Below are 11,355 nucleotides of genomic sequence, written 5' to 3' on the forward strand. Positions count from 1 at the left end.
ATCCACATTCAAGTGGCCATGACGAAACTGCCACAAATCACCTAACTAAGGACCTGTAAGAGAGTGTCGAGAGTCTGTAAATCCCATTCTCCACTCCGCCTTCCCAAACAACTTGTCCTGTTGCTTTGTCTTGGAGAGCAACATAATGTTCATCAAACTCCACCCGTATGCCACCATTGACATGTCCATTTTGCTTTAGATGGCTATTATTAGATTTAAGTTTTTGTTTGAAGTAAGTAGCCTTGAGATACGATTTTAGCACCTTCCTAATCTTGCCATCCCAAGAAATCTCTTTTGTGAGCTATTAGGTTTCAGAGTCATTTTTCCCTCTGGTTCTTTTTGGAGTTTGGTCATGAAAAGAACAAAGTCAACTGCCAGTATGAGTGGAGAGGGTCCTCCTATTGTAAAAGTTTCTATAGCTAGAGCTTCACATCTAAGGAAGGAAACATTAATGCACATATTGAACCAAGCAAAGAAAAGAACTTTGACTCAAAACGTAAGTGTTCTAAGGCAAATAAGATAAGCTCAAAAGGTCATAGGTTTTATAATCCCTAAGGCATCATTTCATAGAGAGATTTGTGATCAATGGTCACTTGGATTGATGTGGCAGAGAAGTGCAATATACACCCTCTAGGAAGCACTAGAGGATTTCCTTATAGAATTCTTTCAAGACACTATGTTAATAGCAGCACATGCACACATGTTGACAATCATGCACAAGGACACAGAGACATTGAAGAGGGTATGTTGGAGACATAACAAGCTTCTTCATCCTGTGGAATGGGTGGAGATTAAGATGAGAGATATTCTCCTAGTACCACCATCAAGAAAGTCAAAGAAAGGTGAAGAAGTGAAGATGGTAGAAGTGACACATAATAAAAACACAAGGGAAAAGCACTTTATAAAGAATTTATCGGATCTTGGGGATAGTGTGAATATTGTTATGGATGAGATTGATGTTGAAAGGATGATTTCACTTAACAAAGATTGTTTGAGAAAAAGTACAACTAAAATTGTATTATCTAATACACAGTGCATTTCCTTGTCCAGATAAAAAGTCAAATGATATGCTATTGTTTAAGTTTTTGCAAAGAAGTAAAATTGATCAAGAGTTCCATATTTTTTATATGACGTTCAATAAGCCATTGGATTATGGAAAGATAACCAGCACAATGATTTTCTGGAGGAATATCTTCATGTTTTCAAGAACCATGCATGTGAAGGAAGGATATGCATTGAAAGATAGAGGTTATGTGCATATCACATATATCTATATGGTAGAGAAGGGAGAGAAAAATATGGTAGATAAGAAGCATTACATTTTGCCAGAGACAGTCAAAGAAAAATGTGGAATTTATCCAAGGAGGTGCAGGCTTTTCAAAGAAAACCTTGCTTTTGGAATTTTTCTTAGTGCCAACAGGAGGATCATGAAGAGGAGAACCAATCTAGTGTTGAAGTCCCCTCACATATACCAAAAGAGATTGATGATATGGAAGAGGATTTCAATCATGAAGAAGAAGAGAAGAAGGTTGTTTGGTCTTAAGTCAAAAACACTAAAGACGACTGATGAGGACATTGGGTCATTAGATATTAAAAGTTGCAATCATGCTATTCCTTTTCTTCCATCTTTCAAGATTGAATATTCAGAGTATGTTATTCTCAGTGATATACAATAAATCTTTAACTTAAGAGAAGAATATGCACTAGCGATAATTGCTCAGTCATGTACTCTCTAGACTCTGAGTACATTGATGATATAGAAGAAGAATTCACTCATGAAGAAGAAGAGAAGAAGGTTGTTTGGTCTTAAGTCAGAAACACTAAGATGGCTGAGGAATTTGGGTCATTAGATACTAAAAGTTTCAATCATGCTATTCCTTTGCTTCCATCTTTCAAGATTGAATATTCAAAGTATGTTTTTCTCAATAATATACAACAAATCTTCAACTTAAGAGAACATTATGCACCAGCCATAATTTCTCTATCATGTACTCTAGACTCTAAGTTCATTGATAAAGATGATCCCTTCATTCCTTTGGAAGATAATTTCAATCCACAGGAATCTCTTGCACTCTATTTTGATGAGGTTACCAAGTTTGAAGAGACAGAAGAGCTCGATGATGCAGCGTTTCACCACGTCCAATGACAATTCGAATTTGACCAACTTGGCAAGAGCAAGGAAAAGAAGGAAGATAAAGCTCATACCATAAACTTGTGGATTGACAAATAATTACAATTTGATGAAAATATGCAGGTAATGCTTTTGTATTGATATTATTTTCTTGTGAATCTATATTTTCATAAGTTTTTTTTGTTTTAGTTTCTTGTTGAAGAGGATGACTTCTTGCTTAGAACATCTAGAAAAAGAGAAAGAGGACATGAAAGAGATGAAACTTTATTTCATTACATTAACAAAGTATTGTAAAGCTTTTGTTCTATCACACAAGCTATTTGAGGAATAATGGGAAATATGCTATTCTTTTATTCAAAGGCTTATCTCGTTTCCTTGGAGGAACTGTAATCCCTAGTAACTATGACAAAGTAATTACTATTCTACCTATGCACTTACAAATGTCATAAGAAATCCTTCAGAGCTTGAAAACATTGGATTACTCCAATACTCTCATAAACATAAAATGTTATTTCATAATTACAATTCTATCGATATTTCCATTTGCTATCGACTCTCTTGGGTTTTCAACCATTCTGCATGACGTTCTTTAGCCATGCTATTTTCATATCTTGCTTTCCTCACTTCATATATTGCCCTACGAGCAGCTTCTGTATCATGGGATTTTGACTTTATTAATTTGTTCTCATATCTTATCTATGTTCTCCTATACCACCATTGGAGTAACTGCCTCGTAGGATTGGAATCATTGATTCCACCTCCATGTGTCATTGCTTTTTGGAATCCGCATCGAGCTTTCCAATGAGATCGCTCCATGCCTTATGTGGACCATATCGCCAAACTTCCTTGTTCAGCAAAGTATGGACCATGAGCCTCAAGTATGTGTTGAATTCAAAAACACAGGATCCACAATTAACTCAAAATATTACATTCAAAAACACAGGATCCTTAATTAACTCAAAATATTACATTCAAAAACACAAGATCCTTAATTAACTCAAAATATTACATTCATAATTTAATTGTAAAAATGAAAAGGAGACCACTTTGACCATTAGTGTGTAATGCAATGTGAAGTCCATGCCTCTGTCATTGAGTTATGAAAGTTTACAACTGCCTCTTTAAATGCATTGGCATCATCGGAATTGAATGTCATCTTTTGTAAAAGTGGTGCCAATTTATCAAGTGCAATCCACACATTTTCCTTTTCTATCCGCGTTCGTCCCCCATTGCTCCGATCAGGGACAGCCATGTGTAGTTTTTTCCATACTTCGTACTTCTCTGGTTGTTTTACCAAGCAACTTACCATCTTCATCTTGCTGCAATTTGAAGGGCACTTCCTTTGATCCAGACTTAAGCATCTATGTATGTTCCAAATGCATTAGCTCACCAATTGTGTCTAAGACTTTTGCATTAAGATCTTTTCATGCGTGCTTTACATGGAACGGTTTAGGGATAGGCACCACCGATCTCTTGTTAAGAATAGCCTTAAACCTTGCATCCAATTACTTATAAATCATAGCATAGGATTCGGAGCTAATCCCTACCTTGTTACATATGCCTTGAGCATCTGTAGCTATGTGAAGGTATTGCTTACCTCCTTCAAGCGTATTCTTGCAACATCATCACCAATGGTTTTGAATTTGGGGTTTTTCAATGCATACTTCACCATACCTTTGCTTAAGATCTTTGGAATTTCATCATCAACCTCTTCACTTGGGTTGGAAAACATATTCTTCATGTTTGCACATTGTGCATAGACCCGCCGATTATATTGCCCACTCCCTCTGGTCAACTCATGAAGTGGTTTGAGCAACCTCACACGCTCACGTGCTTGTTTGGTTTTCATTGAGGGTCCAGCAAAAACAGTCTTTGCAAGCATTGCTGCCATCTTTTTGTTGTCCTTCTCCAAACCCTGCATTTTGCAATGCAGTTCTACATTGTCTACCTCGACGACATACACCGCATTTTCCATAACATGCATCGCATCTTGTAGACTCTGATACTCTCTCTCCTTTTCACTTAGTGATTTTGTGAGCTCCTTAATCCTTGCATCCATGCCCATCATGGTGCGCTGAACAGACGTGTAAACACTATGAGCTTGCAGTGCTAGCCTCCTAGTGTATCCCAATAACCCTGCATTACCTTCACACACGTACTTAATGAAAGATGTAAGCCCACTAAATTGTGGAGGTCTTTGGGTAATTGGATCCGGTGGATAAATACACCCCTCAACCCAAAGATCGACATGTTTTTTCCCTGAATTTCTGTCTTGTTGCATTATCTCTTGTTTGTTTTTACTTGTTGCCGTTCTCTTGTCTAGTGGTGCATACTCGGCCTCCAATTGGAAGTGAATGTCTCTCTTCTTGTTCCAGCCTACATCCTAAAATTAGCATTTGGACAAAACAGAGCTATTAAAACCAAAAATTAACTCTGGACAAAATACTACTAGCAAAAAAGTAGCTTTTATACATTTGTACAACTCAAAAGTTTAACCAAAAATAACATTATTGAACACAACTTTAACCAGATATAACTTCAATATAATATAGAACTAAATGATAACTTGTAATCAAAATAACACACTTGTTTCACCCAAATAACACATAAATAACATCATAAATGAGAAATAACATTATTGAACATACTTTTTTGCTTGCTGAAGCTTCTGCTCCCCCTGCTCGTGTTGCCACCTGCACGTTTGCCTCCCTCCCCGCCCTCCCGTTCCCCAGCCTGCCCCGTCCTCTCTGTCTGCTCCCCCCGCCTGGATTTCTCATGCCCCCCCTGCTCTTTCGCGCTCATCGCCCCCCTGTTTTGCTTCCTTAGCACCCCCTCTGCGCCTCCCTTTCCTTCGCGTCCCGACCCCCGTCGCCTGCCTCCTGCCCTCGCCCCCCCTGCCCCCTTTTCCTCGCCTGCCTCTCACGCCCCTCCCCCCTTTTCGTCGCCTGCCTCTCACGCCCCTCCCCCCTACCCCCTTTTCGCCACCTCTGCCTCACGCCTTCCTCCCCCCTTTTTGGCGTTTCCTTTCGCCCCCCCTCTGTCTTCTGCCTTTCCCCCTCAGCTCCTCCCCACTTCGGCTTTTGTGCAGCTCGGTTCTTGCAGGTCACTCCGCATTTGCTCCGCCTTCGACTAAGCTTGAGACACGGATGGAGGCTCCTCTCGCCCCACCTCAGAGGGACTCTCCCGCAGCCCCCTCACCCGCCCCTGAGGATACCCCCATCAGGCTTTCTCTTTCACCAGAAGAGGAAGCGAGCCTCGCCGCAGAGGTGGAACGCCTCTAGGCACATTCCACCATCTGCCGCCGTATAGTCGGCACTCGCCCCAGCAGAGGGGAAATCCGGGATCTTCTCCAGGCCCGCCTTCTTGCAGATGTGGGCAAGATCCTGGACGTTCAGTTACTAGGCCGCGGACACTACCAGATTGAGTTCGAGACATCCCAGAGCGTGGCCCAGGTCCTAGCCATGAGTCCCCTTGACATCAGGGGCGCTCGGGCATTCTTCAAGCCGTGGCAGCATGGCTTCGACCCAGCAAAAACAGCCGGCCGAGCAGGGAGAGCGCCTTTTTCATGTCATAGTTTGCTTTCCTGGACTCCGATGTGAGTACCTTCCGCTCCTTTCTAGGATAGGAGCATTGGTGGGTTCGGTGCTTGAGACTGGCCCCATAGCAGCTTTAGTGGTAGCTAGAGCAGCTGGCCTGCCTTCGGTCAGAGTTTTGGTTTCTGACATCTCCTCCCTTCCGAAGGTCATTCAGCTACCTAGGATAGGGGGCGATGGATTGATTAGAGAGTGGAGTTTTTGGGGCTCTCGAATCAGTGTTTTATATGCAGGCAGGTAGGCCACATGGCCAAGGCCTGCCCTCGCAGGAGACCCCGACCTTCACCGCAGTAGCAAGCCCCCGATAGCCCGCCCACAAATGTGGCTCGGCAGGCAGCCTCCGGGACACCTGCTCAGCCCACAGAGACCTCGGAGTGGCAGCCTGGATAGGGGCGCCGTAGAGGGAGACAGCCATAACAGCAGGCCCAGAGGCCGATGCAGCAGCAGCCACAGTCTCAGCATCACTGGGTTCCAGTGAGGAACAGCTTTGCTCCCCTCCTGGAGGAGACCCCAGAGCAGACTGAGGATCAGGAGATGCCAGCACCCCCTTCTGTGCCCCCACCCCCCTCCCCCGCCGTCCCCCCCTCCCGCCTCGCTTCCACCTTCGCCTCCTCCCATTCCCGCTCCCGTTTTGGCTCCTTCTCTCCCCCCTCCTCCCCCTCCGCTCGCCTCAGCTCCCCGGGAGGCCCTGGCAGGACCCTGGCGCTCACCTGCAGTCCGGCGGGCACTGAGCACCGACCTTGCTCGAGCACCGCAGAGGAGACCTACCATGCCGATTCGGGCTTCACGGATATCCTCTATCCGTAGCAGTCGGGTGAGTAGTCTCGACACTAGACAGCGCTCGGAGGCTTTTGACTACTTCAGAGGGCCCCCATGAGTCAGCACCCACCATCAGAGTTCATGTGGTGATACCTCCGGCCCGAGGGGAGGAGGCACTTGATTCAGCGGTGGCCTTCTCCTTCCCTCTCTGTGGCCCTAGTGACCGGGAGTGGACTCTGGATCTCGCTCTTAGTATTTTGAAAACTCAGGCAATTGAGTTTTCTCACCATGTGAGCAATCTGGAGATGATAGACGTGATAGGCCGACTCTGGGAGTTGGCTCATTTTTTTGATACCGGGAGTGTGGATGCCTCTAGGATTCGACATTTGGTGGTTCGCATAGTGGCAGACCTAGCATGCGACCCTGGATATGTATGCATACACGAGGTTGCTCTCTCTGAGCGGAGGCAGTCGCCATGGGACACAGCCACTAGTGCCTCATCTGAGATTCTTGCAGCACACCGGGGGTGGGTAGATTCATAGCCGCTCGGATGGGGACTATTCCCCATCCAAGCCACTTGCGAAGGCCCGCCGTATGGCTGAGACAGCCTCCACCGCACAGCAGGCCATCCATGAGGATCATCTCATGGAATGTACAGGGCCTTGGCGGCGCACGCTATGTACGTTATCGTGGTTGCTTGAGGCAGGAGCTGCAGAGATGCCTGGTTGGGGGCAATATTGATATTCTGATGATGCAGGAGCACCATTTGAGTGAGAGCAGGATTCGGAGATATGGTTCGGTGATGCCTGGTAGATGGGACACATTTTGGTCTGCAGGGTTTGGCCCCTTGAGTGGACAGGGAGGAGTATGTATGGTCATTGCGGATGTTTGGCGGGCAGGCCATTGTGGATCGTGGGGTCGTTGTGCCTGGTAGAGCACAGTATGTTATTCTGAGGATGCACGATGAGCTCTTTGGCGTGCTCAATGTCTATGCGCCCAACCATGCTAGTGTCAGAGCAGAGTTCTGGACCCCCCAGTGTCCAAAACATACTGAAAGCCCCTACGGAGGCCTGGCCCCAAAAGGTCCCAATAGCGCATAAAAAAGGCAGGTGTCAATCCGTCCTCCCTAGGGCAACTATGACGCGGAAGGACCCTCAAAGCCTCAACAAGCTCATCCTCTAAAAGAGGCTTACCCAGAACAGTGCGCATACGATCTATGACCCTCCTCTGCACATGGGCCCACACAGTCTGCAAGCATCACGTGCCTCCGTGTGGCTGGCTCTGCTTAAAGTAGGTCTCTATAGAACTCAGTGGCAATGGCTCTGATCTCCTCGAGCTCAGTGGGGCTAACGATCCATCCTGCCTCTTGAGCTGGCGTACTCCTGCTCGAGCATGGCGGGGTCCGATAATCTCAAAGAACCCCCCAATCACTCTATCACCAAGCTGTGTCCACTGAGAGGCTTGGCGATGATAGTAGAACTCATGTCTCTGCTCCTTTGCCTCTCTAACCTCCTGGCAGGCTTGGCTCAGCTGGGACGCCACCCACTCACATGTAGGCTGCTGCTCCTGAAGGCGCTAGAGCGAAGCAAGGCTACGTAGCCCGCTCTCGTGTCTCTCCCAGCCGTGTCAAGGCTACGGTGTGCAAAAAAGAGTTGAGCTCGATGAGTCCCTGGGCACACTGGCCTGCTGCATCTACGTCAGAACTCTGGCTATCATGCCAGATCCTCTCAATGTCCTCTCAGAAGAAAGACTGGGATCTGTAAGTATCCTCTTTGGGATCCTCAACTCCAAGCTGGTCTCCTGTGTCCTCTCCTCAAGAGTCAAAATAACTGGCGCATGGTCTGAAAAAGAGGTGCCAGTGAGAATGCCAACGGAGCCCCCACGCTCCCCAAACCTGTCGCCCACATAAAAGCAATCAATCCGTGATAGATTAGTCCCTCCCTGCCGGCGATCCGTGATAGATTAGTCCCTCCCTGCCGTGATAGATTAGTCCCTCCCTGCCGAGAGAAACTAAGACTGCCCTGAGAGCGGGAAAAAGCCTCATGCTGCCATGCATCAGTGATCCGCAATGTCATGCAAAATTGCTCCCAAGCTGCAAGCTCCGTGCCATGCACTGTAACATGACTGCCTCCCACCCTATCGGCCGGGTCCTCAAGCATGTTGAAGTCACCCCCCGACACACCAATGTGCGGCCTCGAGCAATGCATCTGGCCACAGAGCTTTTCAGAGGGCTTGATCTTTCTTATCCCCAAGGGGGAGGGAGTGTCAGATGATATTCGGCATTGGAGACCTATTACGATCCTCAACACTATCTACAAGGTCCTGGCAAAGGCCTTGAGTATGAGGATCCAGCCCTTCCTTGGGGAGCTGATTCATGCTACCCAAATAGGATTCGTCAAGGAGCGCAGTATCTTGACAACATTTTCACCTTCTAGGAGGCGACGGCCCGAGCTAGATTTCTCGGTGAGGACCTGGTCGTGATGCTTCTCAATTTTGAGAAGGCATATGATAGAGTCGATTGGGGCTTCTTAGAGGACACTATGCTTCGCCTGGGTTTTGAGTAAGTCTGGATTCGAGGAGTGGCGGCTCTATATTCCACAGCTCGTAGCCAGGTGTTGATGGCAGGAGGATGGAGGCCGAGTTTTGAGTTGACCAGATCAGTCCGACAGGGGTGCCCTCTTGCCCCGTTTCTTTTTCTCTTCTTTGCTGAGGCTATGAGCATGTATCTGACGGCAGAGGATGTTGGTTTGAGAGGACTCCAGCTCCGAGTCCGGGGTGAGGACCTGCTCGATTCTGAGTTTGCTGATGACACGGGATTGTTTTTGCATGACCAGGAGGCCAATCTTCAGAGGGCAGAGCAGGCGCTATAGGTTTTTGGTGCAGCTTTAGGAGCATTGATCAATTGGCGCAAGATAGTGGCCTTTTGGATCAGTAGCACTCCCACTCCGGCATGGAGCCCAGACCTGGGTTTTAGATGGATTCCTCCTGGCACAACAATGCGGTATTTGGGATGCCAGATTGGACTTGATTTGTCACCTGAGCAGTAGATCGCCTCGCTTCTTCTGAGCATTCGGAAGAAGCTTTTGTATTGGAGTACAGCTCGGCTATCCTTGGCTGGGAGGGTGGTGGTGACAAATCAGGTGCTTTTAGTGACCATGTGGTACATCATGTCTTGCTAGATCTTCTCTAGCTCTTGCATCAGCCAGGTACAGAGGCTGATTAGGAACTTTCTTTGGTCTGGGCAGGATGGTCAGCCAGCCCGGACTAAGGTTGCTTGGGCAGTTATCACTCTTCCGTTGGCCCAGGGGGGCTTGGGCATTATTGATCCAGTGGATCAGAGCAAAGCCTTATTGGGGAAGCTTATTGTTCGGGGGTTGCTTCTAGGCGCTCAGCCTTGGAAGGAGCTTCTTTTTCAGCGGCTACAGGCTAGGGCTCCCCCAGCAGGGGGCACGTGAGATATGTTGGATCTTCACAGAGATGAGGAGGACAGGCCTCAGTAGAGGATGGGAGGACAGATTTGTCTTGAGCATTCTACGAGCTTGGGAGTTGCTGAGACCAGGGCTCTCTCAGAGACCTCCTACTTGTGATGAGGAGCGGGCCAGACAGCCGCTCATCTAGAGCCCCGCGGTACACACAAAGCAGGGTCATATGCTGGGTTCTCGGCCTCATCTAGCCTGGGGACCATTGGCGGCGGCGGCAGGCCCAGCACGCAGTTTTGGAGACTAGTAGGCCTTCTGCAGTCTCCCAGAGGAGATCCAAGTGGAGAGGCTGAGTCACTTCAGAGGGGAGCTGATTATGAGGGATGACATTCAGGAGGCACTCACTGAGGAGTGGTTCATGCCTTTCGAGCCAGCGGCCCCGTGGTGGATGGGAGCCTTTACACAGTTGGAGATCCTGATTGCTGTTAGAGCTTGCACTGAGGATGGTAGATGCCTCTACTATGAGATCTAGGATGAGGGCAGACTTTAGAGAGTGGAGGCGGAGTCGTCTTTGGTCGCAGAGTGCATCTTTCAGAGGATACGGGTAGTGGCCACTGCTTCCCAGAAGTGGCATATTGATCCAGACCCTGCAGATGTGGACTCTAATTGGTGCATATGGGCATATGCTACGCGCCCCTTGGCCCGTCTCCCACCAATGGGACCCTGGGGCGAGTACGAGTGGCATGATCCTTATGCGTCCCCCGAGGCCACAGAGATCACCTTTTTTCAGTACACTGTTCGGTTGGGGAGGCATATTCTGTCCGCGAGGAGGATGGTCTCTCCAGCTGCATCGGAGCATTGGCGGCTACAGGGACTCTCACAGGAGTTCCTGGAGGATTTTTGGACCAGCAGGCTATGGGCTAGTCGACAGGCACGCAGGATCTTGACTTTCCAGTGGCTGGTTGCCCACAGGGACTCTGCAGTTGGCACATGGCTTCTCTATGGTGGTCTTTTGGCGGCCTTCGCCCGATGCGGCCACCCATTAGAGACACAGACACACTACCTATGGGACTGTCCACAGGCACAGCAGATTTGGCTACAGATGCTGCGCATTTTGGCCCCCCTCTCTCTCCAGAGAGCATGTATACGTGGGGTGCCGCTGCTTGGTCGACTTTGTCAGGGCCTGCTCTGGGGTACGAGACGGAGCAGGACAACCAGGCCATCATATTCATTAGGGGCCAGCCTCGCCTTGTTCCTTCACCGGATTTCTCGTCCGTCGGGAGCTGGACACAGGAGATGGTTCTTCGATGGGAGCTCCTCAGCAGCCTCACCATCTGGTTCACCTAGAGGGCCCAGTGTTCCAGGGCCTTTAAGGGGAGACTGGAGCCACCAGCAGAGACTGTTCGGGGGATTTGGCAAGAGTTGATCCAGACCCTGTGAGGACAGTATGACC

This window comes from Cibotium barometz, chromosome 12 (genome assembly GCF_041138505.1).
Source record: "Cibotium barometz isolate CiBa-2024 chromosome 12, ASM4113850v1, whole genome shotgun sequence".
Lineage (NCBI taxonomy): Eukaryota > Viridiplantae > Streptophyta > Polypodiopsida > Cyatheales > Cibotiaceae > Cibotium > Cibotium barometz.